The following is a 12,927-nucleotide window of genomic DNA, read 5'->3' on the forward strand; positions in this document are numbered from 1 at the left end:
TGTATATGTGTTGCTTTTATTGGATAATGAATAAAACTGCTTTGGCCAATGGCTTAGCAGAGTAAAGCAAGGTGGAAAATCCGAACAGAGATGAGAGAGAGTAGGCGGAGTCAGGGAGATGCCATGTAGCTGCCAAAGGAGGCAGACACCGTGTAGCTGCCCAAGAAGCAAGAGGTAGCAATCCATGAGCCTTGTGGTAAAATACAAAATAATAGAGAAGGGTTAATTAAAGATACAAGAGCTAGCTAAAAATAGACCTAATTTGGCCAAACAATGTTGTAATTAATATAGTTTCTGTGTGATTATGCAGGTCTGGGCAGTCAGGAAACAAGCAAGCAGTCTCTGGTTAAACTCCACAGCTGACCAGTACACAGCTTCTGACCATCACACAAAACAAGCCAAGCCAGCCAGGAGGCAGCTTTGTTCCTGTAGTGAATGAGCCTGCTGCACATCTGGCCAGTCTGCAGTACACAGTGTGCCTGTGTCCAGACCTCTAGACCCTGGATGACAGCCCCAACCACTGGTCTGAGCCATGAGCTGTGCAGTCAAATCCTAAGACTCCTGCGCAGATGCAAACATCGCCAATATCTGCCTCAAAAAAAAATAATAGATTTCAAATAGCATAATAATGCAGCTCAAATAACTAAAATAAAAGAACAAATGAAACCTAAAATTTCATAAATAATAAAGATCAGAGCAGAATTAAACAAAATTCAGACTAAAGGATTGTACAAAAGAATATGAATCAAAAATTTATTGTTTGAAATCACCAGACCTTTAGATGAGCAAAGAAAAAAGAAAGAAGCAATTACATAGATTTATATACTAAAACAGGACACATTATCATTGATAACAGAAATGTGGAATCTTATTAAAGATCATTCCAGCAAAAGTTGGATAATCAGAAGACATGAATAGATTCATGTGCTCTTCAGGCTTATGAATTTTTGATCTTGAAGAAATAAAAAATTTAATGTCAATATTGACAAACAAAATTGATTCGACCTTTCTAATAACTGACGCTGGGAAAACTAGATATGCATCTGTGCGAAGATGAATTTAGCCCCTTCCTCTCAGATCATGTTAAAATCAACACAAAATGATCAGAAAACGAAATACAAATTCTCAACCTGCAGTTTCTGGAAGAAACCAGGGTCTGGCTGGTACACCAAAGCCAGTGGGCCCCTTCCTCCACTTTGTCTTCAAGAGTTGAAGTAAAGAAACACACCTCCTAGAGGAACCTACACCCAACTTAATAATATAATTGGGCATCAGTATCTGTGGGTTCAGCCAACCGGATGGAAAATATCTTAATCGTGTTTTTATTCAGCATGTGCACTTTTTCCTCGCTGTTCTCCCCTGAATCACACAGTTCAGCAGCCACTTACACTTCATCACACTGCCCCAGATCATGTCAGCAATCTAGAGATGAGCGGAACGGCGTGATTCTCTGTAAATACCAGCCTGTTTGCATGAGGTATTGGCACGTCCACCGTGGATTTGGTAATCTGGGACCAGGCACAGTTGCTGTGGATATGAGGCCATGGATACTCAGCAGATTCATCTAGAACCCTCAAGAGAAACCTCTGTCCTCTTGATAAAGGGTCAACAGGAGAAGAGCATTATTCCAGGCCCCAGTCGGCCGTATTGTATGACTGACTCCACAGGTCTTGTTAACTGGTTCTTCTGGGGAAATAAGGACAGTCCTCATCTCCTCAAGTTATCACAGATCAGCGGTATTGTCTGCTGTTCATGCATGAAGATTTTTAGATAAGGAATCCAGTGAATTGAGTTCAGTCTCTTGTGCGCCTTCTCTTAGAGGAGGCCCCATGCTGTCTCTCATAAACAAAGCAGTACACCCTGTTTCATCAATACATTCGAGTAATAAAGTAAGACCTGGACAACGAATCTCGGAGCAGAGCGATTTCCCCAGACCCTGCTCTTTGCTCCTCATGGATATTAGAAGGCAAAAGATGCTGGCGTGCTCCACCTGAACCGGCCAACTCTCACTTTCTCCAAGTCAGTTAATTTATTAAAATAGTCACCTGTGGGTAAATGAACGTGCTCATGTTTATCTTGAGTCGAATATTATTTTTAGGATAGAATTTTTCCTGAGTCAAATGATGGCAGGTTGGGAGGACTGCTGGCTCAACCGGTTTGTTTTCCACTCATATTCTTATTAAGAAACATATTGGCTTTAGAATATTAAACTTTGCCTGACTTTATTCTTCTTCTGGCTTGGTCCTCTGAGACTGTAGCAGTGCAAAGTGTACTTAATGTTTTTGGATCCTCCTTCTTGTCTTCTCAGACCGACCTCAGTGCATCAGGCATCTGTGGGCTGGGTTATCTCCACAGTAGAAGAAAAGGCTTCCAGGCACATCCTGCTCTGACCTAAGGCCCCCAACACTGGGGCTGTGGCGCAGAGCCTTCTCCAGGCTGAGGACCCATTTGTTTTTCCAAGTCTGAGCCTCTTCATTCAGCTGGTTGTCATTAGGGCCTCTGCAGTAGCTGAGAGATTAACTACAGCCAAGTCCTTAAATTCTGACACATCCTCAAACAAAATTTGATTTGTTGCGATGTTGAAGATGAGTTGAGAAGGTGAAGGAGGAGACGTGGCTCCCTCGTGTTCTAGACACCATGACTTACATGGTTGAGAGAAAGTCCTAGCCCCTTCATAAAAACCGAATGCCTGCGCTGGGGATTGGGCTCAATTAGTAGAATATGCACAAAACTGGGTTAAATCCTCAGCAGTACATAAACTAGGTGTGGTGGTGTATTACTGTAATCCCAGCACTCAGGGGGTAGAGGCAAAAGAATCAGAGGTTCAAGGTCACCCTCAACTCCATAACAAGTTCAAGGCCAATCTTGGCTACTCGAGAATATTTCTCTCAAAACATTATGAGGAGCGAGAGGTGATTTAATTTTCAGAAACATACCCTCCTCTACAATAAAGATAGATCCCAGAGAGAGCTTCAGTGTCATATTTAGATGGGAAACCAACCAGTCTCCAGTCCATGTGGCCCTTCACTGGTCACTTCAGATCTGAACTACACAGGGCTTCATTCTGTCAACTGTTGTCCTTCCCCACGAATACTGGCGACAACCAGAAAACACTTCAAGGTAGTTTCTGGAAACATACCTCCAGGACTGGTCATGTTCAGGAGATGCGCACCAGTGCAGGAGTGTGTCAGTGTGATGTACTTAGTAAGGTGTATAGCCCATGTCTTCCAGGAACAAGGATGTGGCCTCTGATCTCTGTTGACCAGGGGATTGTAGGTGTGAGGCTTGCAGGAGTCAAGGGAAGTTTTTTGGGTAGGTAGTCACCACTGCGTTAACAAATTCTGGACAGCTATTAAGTATTCTAGGCTCTGTTTAAATTTGTGAAATTATGGGAATTGAGAAAATGACCTCAAATAGACCTCCTCAGTTGCATTTACTCTTAACTATCTTTGCCTCTCAGTTATCTCGTAGTGATGAAATATTGGAACAAACATTCAAGTATGAACTGTGGATGCAAGCGTGTTAGATAACAGGTATTTGTAAATGTTAATCTGAAGAAATGTCTCATTTTAGCTATATTGAACAATGAATCAGATGTGAAAAAATATCTGACTATTAAGTCAGTCTCTGTGCAACCAGACATTAAAACATATTAGTAATTTTAAGTATAAATAAAATGAGAATAAACTGTGCAGAGGTCATTATTTTCTGTGAAATGTACAATCATAAAACACATATACCATTTGATTAGAAATGTCTACTCTATATGGAATAAAACATTTAACATATAATAAAATAGTTACATACTTCTATAAAATCACATTTAGCTTTTTCATAATCATTTAAATAAAATTTTTATTCTAAAATCATTACACAATCCCCAAAACAACAAACAAGCCCAAATGTTAAGGTGATGTAGAGATGATGAGCAGCCTTACAAAAGTAAAGGCACTTGCCACCAAGTCTGACGACCTGATGTGAGCCACATTTTTGGGGTGACTTCAGCTGCAATCCTAGCCATGGCGGGTTCATATATTCCATGGTAGGGGAGTGAGGGTTGTAAAAGTTAGGTAGAAGGAGTAGAGGTAAGAAACACACAGAGGCAGGATAGTAAAGGGAGGGCAACTCAGCCAATACTGAATGCTGAATTCTGACTTCTGAGTTCACCCATGTTTAATTTTCCATACACTTTTATACCAGATACAAAAGGGGGGAAGAAGTTGAAAGACTGATTTAACATGATGCAAAGGACATCCACAACAGTTACTTGCCCCAATACTTAAGACATCAAGCCATTATTTCTTAAGAAAAACATCTGATGCTTGGGGCAGTGAAAGCACCCTAGACCAAGTGTCCTGCAGGCAACTACTCCATTAGTCAAACCTCCTATTTCAAAAGAAGGAACAGAAGCATGCTTGAATTCTCTGACCTTTGGTCAGGGTGGAGTGGATCTACCACCGTGGGCTAGCCTAATGTTCAAAACAGCAAGCAACCACACCCTAGGTCAGGGTGTGTAGCCACGCTTGTCAACAACCTCAAGAGAACAGAGTAAGCTTAAACTCTCTGACCTTCAGGCAAGGTGGAATAAGCTCACATTTTTGGACCTCCACAGGGACTTACATGGTAGAAAGAAAGAATCAAGTACCAAAAGTTTTATTTTTACTTTCACACAGAATGTGGCACGTACATCAATATATAAGGTTAACTAATTAATTAAAAATCATAATTATAAAACAAAATTATATAATAGATGCAAATGTAAATATATCAATATTGTATACTTGTATTAAAATAAAAATATAATATGTATTCCAATAAGAGATTCTTAGATTTTAAAAACAATTATATACTTCAAAACAAAGATAATTGAACTTTATACACAAAGAAAATACTAAGTAAAATATAAAAACAGAATCTATGCCTTTCATATTCAGTACCCAAGCATGCTAGTAAGGAGAGGCTGGTTCCAGATAATAAATAAATAAATAAATAAATAAATAAATAAATAAATAAATAGAAAAGAGCATTTTTAAATGGTAAAATGACGTGTTCACCAAGACCATTTAAAACCTCAAAATGTGTATCAAAGCAGATAGGGTTCGAGGGAGAATCACAATAGAATTCAGTAATAATCACAAGCAGTGTATTATCTGAGAAATGTTCTTGTAAAGTCCGTAACACACTTCTTACTACCTGAGAGCTCAAATGTCTTCCAAATATCAGCGTGTGTTAATGCTATTAGGCTGCTCTGGTTTTAGATCCTGCTTCGGTTGTTAGCAATCAGACATGCCCCATTTGTTGGTTGTCTTACTTGTTTTGCTTGTTTCTCTGATAACTTGTCCTGACAAAGGCAACTTAAAGAAGGATGGACACGTTTGCTGTGGTCACAGTCTACCCTGGCAGCAGAGTCCTGGAAGCAGGAATGAGACGTAGATGGTCGCATTGCACACACTCGGAAAGCAGGGTCAATGGTTGGTGGTGGTCAGCTAGTGTTCTGTATCTATGTAGTCAAGAATTGATGCCCAAGGAATCAGGGTAGCTCCTCACACGCATGTCTCCTCAGTGATTCTATAGCCTCTCAAGTTGATAACAATTATCAGTCATCACAAATCCACACTTGTGTTGATTTGACACCCAAACACATCACTTTTAAGTCATAACCTCCCAGCCCCTTTTCCATGTTTAATAATAATTTCAACCTTGTTTAAAAGGGCAAGGTCCAAAGTCTCATCTGAACTCCTAACTGTGAGCGCTCATCACACCACAAACCAAGTTATGTGCTCGGCTTCTGCCATTACTTCAGGCTGTGGACCCAGATCTCAAGATGTGGAACCAGGACAAATAAGAGAGCATATGGTAGTGTTTTGTCCTCTGGGTCTGAGTGGCCTTACTCAGTAAAAGGTTTTCTGGTTCCATCCATTCACCTACATATTTCATGGTTCAATTTTCTTTACTGCTGAATGGAATTGCATTGTGCATACATACCATGTTTTCACTATCTTTCATCAGTTAAGGATATTTAGGTTGTTTCTATACCCTACCTGTGTTAGTCATGGTTCTCTAGGGTAACGGACTTATAGGATTCATATTTATATACATACAGGGATTATGTAAGTATTAGAATTACTTACAGGCCAGGATCCAGCTAGCCCAACAGTGGTTGCCTACCAATGGAAGGTTCAAGCATCCAGGAATTAGTTGTTGAGTCCATGAGGCAGTGTGTCTCAGCTGGTTTTCAGTATACATCAAAATCACAAAGAAGTAGGCTCTAATGCCAGTGAAGTGATAGACATGCCAACAAGACCAAGCAAGCAAAGAGAAAAATTCCTTCTTCTGTGTCCTTTATAGAGGCTGCCTCAGAAGATGTGGTCAAGATTAAAGGTGAATCTTCCCACCTCAAAAGATTTCCATTTAAAGTGTTTCTTCTAACTTCAGATAATTAAGAAAAAATTCCTCACAGGTTGTAGTTAATTCCAAATGTCTTGGTGACAATCAGGAAAGCCATCACATGACCAATTGGGACAAGGGCAACAATACACATGGCTGAGCAAGAATTGGTAGAACAGGATCTTGAGTCCTTTGGATATATGCAAGGAGTGATAGAGCTGTGTCATATGATAGATCTACATTTTATCATTTTGAGAACTCTCCACCCTAATTTCCAGAGTGGCTATGCCAGTTTGCAGTACCACCAAAGTGAACGAGGTCCTCTTTCCCCACATCCTAAGTCACAGTTATTGTTGGGTGTTTTGTTGATCTGAGCTGGGATAAGAAAATATGTCAAAGTTATTTTAGTTCATACTTCCCTAATTGCTAAGGGTGTTGAGCTGTTTTCTTGATTTTTTTTTTTTTTTTTTTGCTGTGAGATGGTGTTTTCTAAATATGGCATGTAGCTGTACCAGTGAAATCTCAACAGCACAGTTGCCTGAACAAGACCTGCACAATGAAACCACAGCTGACAAGTCAACAAGGGTGGAGGAAATCTCACAAGACTCCATCCCTAGGTGAAGCGCTACAGGCAACCAACGGCTGCTGAGAAGGAATAGTTGGTATGCCAGGAATGATTCCCTATAAAAGGTTACCTGAATCAAGAAGTCAGTCACGTATACATACAAGCAACACTAAATGGACTTAGGTCACACACACACACACACACACACACACACACACACACACACACGTAAAAATAGTAATAAGGGAAAAGAGATCTTGAATGTGAGAGGAGAGAAGAGGAACCTGGGAGGAGTTAACTGCGGAGAGGGAGAGGTGGAAATGTTAAATATAGTACTCATGGAAGGAATCCTCAAAAAATTAAAAACTTCACAACAACAACAACCAAAAAACCCTAGTTATATACCTCTCTGTGCAATGCCCCAAAGAAAAACATTCCCATTCCAAGGGGGTAGAATTATGTCACACTAGGGAATTCTCAGCTAACCCAGATATTCCCCATGGGTATTCCCAGGGGCTCTTCTAGACTTTGTAATTTTATCTCTCTGTATGAAACCCACAGAAGTTCTGCATCCAGCTCCCGTACACACGCAAGACCCTTGCTCTTATGACCCTTGCTCTAATTCGGCTGCTCGCTGAATTCTATCAGCCAGCTCTCCTGGCAAGGTCACACAGGTTTCACTCATACAGCCTTGATAGCCAACCACTTCGGACTGACTTTATGTAAACATTGTTGGTGTGTTTTGTGGACTTAACCATTCAAACCTGCCCTACCCAGGGAATGTCTGGGTCAGGAAACAGGTCATGTGTAAACTTAGTAAGCATTGCTGGAGAATATTGCTGGAATCATAGATCATTTCACAACCTTCGTGATTGGTGAGGTTCTCCACACTGAGCCCTCAACCGCTGGGTGGAGGCCTCTGTAGCCTAAGGTATCCTGGTGAGGGAATAGTTCCATTCCCTGTGGCCTTTTTGTTATGTGTTAGCCACTAAAGTCTTAGCCCCTTCCCCAAATGCCCACTGGCCCCTGGAGTACTTGCTTTGATCAAGTGTTCCTGGAGTTTGCTGCTCAGCTTTTATTGTGGTTGAATGTTTTCCTCTGGTTGATTTGTGGGTGTTCTTTCTGTGTTGTGGAGGTGGATGAAAATCTTACTTTCCTAAGGTTATTCTCTGAGAAATATGTGTTCTAAATATGTGCTGAAGTCTAATTTATCCATGATTGCTATTTGAGGTAATTTATTTTATTTTATTTATTTTATTATTGATTTTATTGAGCCCTACATTTTTCTCTGCTCCATTGTGTAAATGTACCACATTTTCCTTATCCATTTTTCAGTCGAGGGGCATTTAGGTTGTTTCCAAGTTCTGGCTATGACTAACAATGCTGCTATGAACATAGTTGAGCACATGTCCTTGTGGCACAATTGAGCATCCTTTGGATATATACCCATATTTTGGGTAATTTTTATGCCTTGAGATATTGTTGGCCCCAAAGGTATCAAGACATTTATTTATAAGACAAATTTCTAGAGCAATATTTCTCGATCTGTGGGTTGTGACCCCTTTGGAGATCAAATGACTCTTTCAATGGAGTCATCTAAGACTTTCTGAAAACATAAATGTTTACTTTATGATTCATAACAGTAGCAAGATTACAGTTATGAAGTAGCAATGAAATAATTTTATAGTCAGGAGTCAACACAGCATAAGGAACTGTATTAAAAGATCACAGCATTAGGAAGGTTGAGAACCACTGTTCTAGAAAGACACGGCCAAATCCAACCTGACAAACGTGTGAGGGAGAACTAGAAGATAAATTCAGTGATGTCCTTCCCACAGATTTACCCAGTTTTTTATTCTTGCAATTGATGAAAAACAGAAGATAAAGTTGGTCTAATAAACAGTCACAAACTAAGTTAAAGAGTGGCATCTGAGACATCAGAGAGAACTTTCCTAGGGTTCAGGGCGAAAGAAATCAGAGCAGAAGGTTCATCAAGAGAGAAAGAAGTCCTCACTCACAGCCAATGCCTATAAAAAGGCGAGCCCGTTCCATGCCAGGGATGCTATCTTAAGGGAAGTGATTTATGCAGACATCATAAAAATGCTCAATCAAAGGACACAGATTCAAGAGTCTCTTCAGGCTGGCATAAACAATGGTGTCTTGTGCCAAGAGCATGGTCAGGCCAGGCCCGGAACATTCCTGCCCTGAAGAGTAATTGCAGCCTCAGCGTCAGAACTGAGACCAAGCTTTGCCTGTGAACTTTCTTCTTCTTTCCTCTCCAAGTCTCCTAGAACACACTCAACTGTTATTGTTTTTTGCAAACGGATTGCTGGTGATGAAAATCTGAACAGACAGCTAATTCTACTGGGAAGATTCTTCTCTAATCACAGCTCACATTCCAGAACAAACAGAATAGCTGACAGCCCTTTGTCTAAATCAAACGTTGAATTGTCCCAGCAGTCAGATAGCCCAGCGTTCAGTAAAACTAGAGATAAACACATGAGTATTTCAGGATCAGCTTTTGGGGAATTAGGAGAACACTTAAAGTCAGAACTGCTTTCTTGTTTTAGATTATTTTTTTAACTAATAGCTTTTATCAAGAAAAAGTTTGGGAAAGGAATTGTGGCGATGACATTAAAATATCTTGTTAAATATGGAAAGCTTGGCCTGTGGGTCCTTGGCTGGCTCCATGAGCCCCACGTAGGTTGTTTGCACAATATGCTGGGACCACATTGTGAGATGCTCTTCCCGCATCTGTGCCCATCTCCCCATGACATCACCACTCCTGCGAATTAGCATCTTATGCTCATCCTTTTTTCCACTGACCGGACCTGCTTTTGTTTTGGCCCTTCTCTCGATGTTGTAGGCTCATTTCAAAGCATGTGTTCCCACAGTCACTGTCTGGATGTTGGTGATGCCATGAACCCAGGACACCTGTGACTGCTTCTACTTGATTCACCTGTCCCTTGACTGTGACACCCACTCACTAAGCCCCTCGTGCTATGACAAAGCTGATGCTCTCTCTCTTTTCAAAATAGTCTCTCTTGCTGTCTGTGAAAAGTGCCCACACCCGGTGCTTCCACTAAATGACAATAAAAATAAGCTTGACCCTGGGCCCAGGCACTACGGATCCTTACTGTCACCGCCAGGGACCCTTCTGTTGTCTTCACAGCCTTCTCTGCACTTACATCTTGTACGTTGTCTCCCTCTCGCCTGTGACTTCTGCAGCTCCCTACAGAACGTCAGTGTCCACGGATAATTAACTCCAAGCTATGTCCTCTCAGATCATGGTGGTCTTCTGAAGCCCAGAACAAGAGGGGTTTGGAATTGGCTGACACAACTCCAGTTCCTTCCTGCCTATGTGTTCCGGGTCTCCACCACCATTGTTTCCCCCCTGCTCATCATCTGTCAACTGCATGAGAAATAAGGGAAGGGGGGAAGGAAACAGGGAAAAGAGAGGGAAGGGAGGAAATGGAGGAGTTTCTGAGGTCTTAAATCAGGTTGGAGACCCAGGACAGGCTGGTGCTACAGTCTTGGTTGAGTCTTAAGGCTTAATGAAAACTCAGTCAGAATTCCTTTTTCCCAGGGGCCTTGAGTCTTTTCTCTGAAGGCCTTCAATTGCCTAGATGGTCCCCCAACAGTAGAAAGTCCTCTATTTTACAATAAGACTACTTGTTTAAATACTTAGCTCATGTATCCTATCACAGCAAACCCTATGCTGTGTTTGACACAGCAATCACAAGGAACAGAAAACGCATTATCTCAATCACAGTTTGTATGGTCCTTTTGTTCTGTCCAGCACCCTAAATTGTGTCTTCTTTAACTTTTTACCTCTTTCACTTGGAGAAAACAACTCCAAATGGACCCGGCTAGTCCCAGCCTGGCATTCCTGAGTGCTCAGAATCCTGGGATGGGCACCATATAGGTGGTAGTCAACAGACAAAATGGGCCAATGTGTTGACAGAGGTTTCTGTTCCACCCAGTCCCACAGCCTTTCAGTCCCAAAGAAACACACAGAGGTCTACATTAACTATAAACTGGTTGGCCTATTAGCTCAGGCTTCTTATTAACTCTTAAAACTTACATTAGCCCAAAATTTTGTCTGTGTTAGCCTTGTGGCTTGGTACCTTTTACCAGTGAGGCATTCTCATCTTGCTTCCTCTGCATCTGGATGACGACTGCAAACTGACTCTTTCCTTTTCCCAGAATTCTCCTGTTCTGGTTACCCTGCCTATACTTCCCCCCTGGCTACTGGTCAATCAGTGTTTTTATTAAAGCAATACAACCAACAAATCTTTAAAGGGTACAAGATCATTGTCCCACAGCACCAATGTGCTTCCAACCTTCCTGGCATTCAGTTTACCTGGGATCTAATCCCTGTTCTGTCACGGGCCCCATGATGACTGCAGCCTCTCTTGCCACCTGCTATACAGAGAAAGTCAGAGTTCCCCCATCCTGCCCTCTATTCTGGGCCCTTCTGTCTCCTTAGAAGGTGCCCACAGTCCAGTGAGCGTCTGAGAGGCCACCCTGTGTCATGCTTGTGTGTTTGTCTCATTGTTCTTCCAGACCTGCATTGTTCTGGAATTCCTACCTGTTTCTGTCTGATGGGCTCAAAGCCCATCTGGGCCATCCCATTTACCTCTTCTCCCACCTCAGGGTTCTAACCCACACACAGTTCATTCTCCCCCTCTCCCCACAAGCAGCTGGCTCCTATAGATACCACGCACAACCCAAACATCCACAATCAAGACCTTAGTAAAGAAACTGGCTTCACATAAGCCACATCCTGCGACTGGCCTCTTCTGGTTTTTGCCAGCCTTCTTTTCCCTTGTCTTTTATCCCCACATTGCATGGATTGCCTGATGCTTCTCTGGACAGCAAGAGTCTTTTTTCCCCAAGATCTCACTTTCCTTCTTGAAGACATCAAGATGTTTATATGGCCTGAGGCCCAGCCATGGGCTTGAAGTTTTGACTCTTTGAGTTTCCAGGGTCCTTGTCTATATTGCACATTTATCCACCATCCACTTGCTGGTGAGAACAGATGCTGCACACAAATCTCTATTGAGCATCGAGATTATCCTGATTTTCTTAAGACAAAGGAGGCTTTAGACAAAACACCATTCTGTGGAGCTCAGTGCCTGTACCACAGCAGAAAGGTGACGGCAAAAACCAGTGCAGGACTGAACCTCAAAGATAAAAACAAGGAACTGTGCCCTCAACATAAATATTCCAAGGGCTTCCAAGGTCAGAGAGTAGATTAAAGGAAGTCAGGACGTAGAAGGATGGACACAGCCTGGGGTCATCTATGCTCAGTAATTGCCCATGGACTCTGGTTAGTCAAACCTCAGGTACTGGAACTAGCACATTCTCCTCTCTCTCTCTCTCTCTCTCTCTCTCTCTCTCTCTCTCTCTCTCCTCCACTCTCTCCCCCTCTCTCCCTCTGTCTGTCTGTGTGTGTATGGGTGTGTGTGTGTGTGTGTGTGTGTGTGAGAGAGAGAGAGAGAGAGAGAGAGAGAGAAAGAGAGAGAGAGAGAAAGAGAGAGAGAGAGAGAGAGAGAGAGAGAGAGAGAGAGAACGAAAGAGACAGACAGAGAGAGAAGGAGGGAGGGAGAGAGAGTTAATGTTCTTCATTTCAGACATTTGAGAGGAACATGTGCTGCACTGATCGGTTTTGTGTCAGCTGATGCAAGCTAGAGTCATCAGAGAGGAAGAAGCCTCAATTGAGGAAATGCCTCTATAAGATTCAGCTTTAAGTCATTTTTTCATTCAGTAACCAATGTGGGAGGGCCCAGCCCATGGTGGTTGGTGCCATCCCTGGCCTGGTCATCCAGGGTTCTCTAAGAAAGCAGGCTAAGCAAGCCATGGGGAGCAAGCCAGTAAGCAACACCCTCCATGGCCTCTGTATCAGCTCCTGCCTCCAGGTTCCTACCCTGTTTGAGTCCCTGCCCTGACCTCCTTTGGTGATGAACAACAAT

This window comes from Microtus oregoni, unplaced genomic scaffold, assembly GCF_018167655.1.
Source record: "Microtus oregoni isolate MIOR12 unplaced genomic scaffold, Mior012 000033F_ref0000390, whole genome shotgun sequence".
NCBI classification, from domain to species: Eukaryota; Metazoa; Chordata; class Mammalia; order Rodentia; family Cricetidae; genus Microtus; species Microtus oregoni.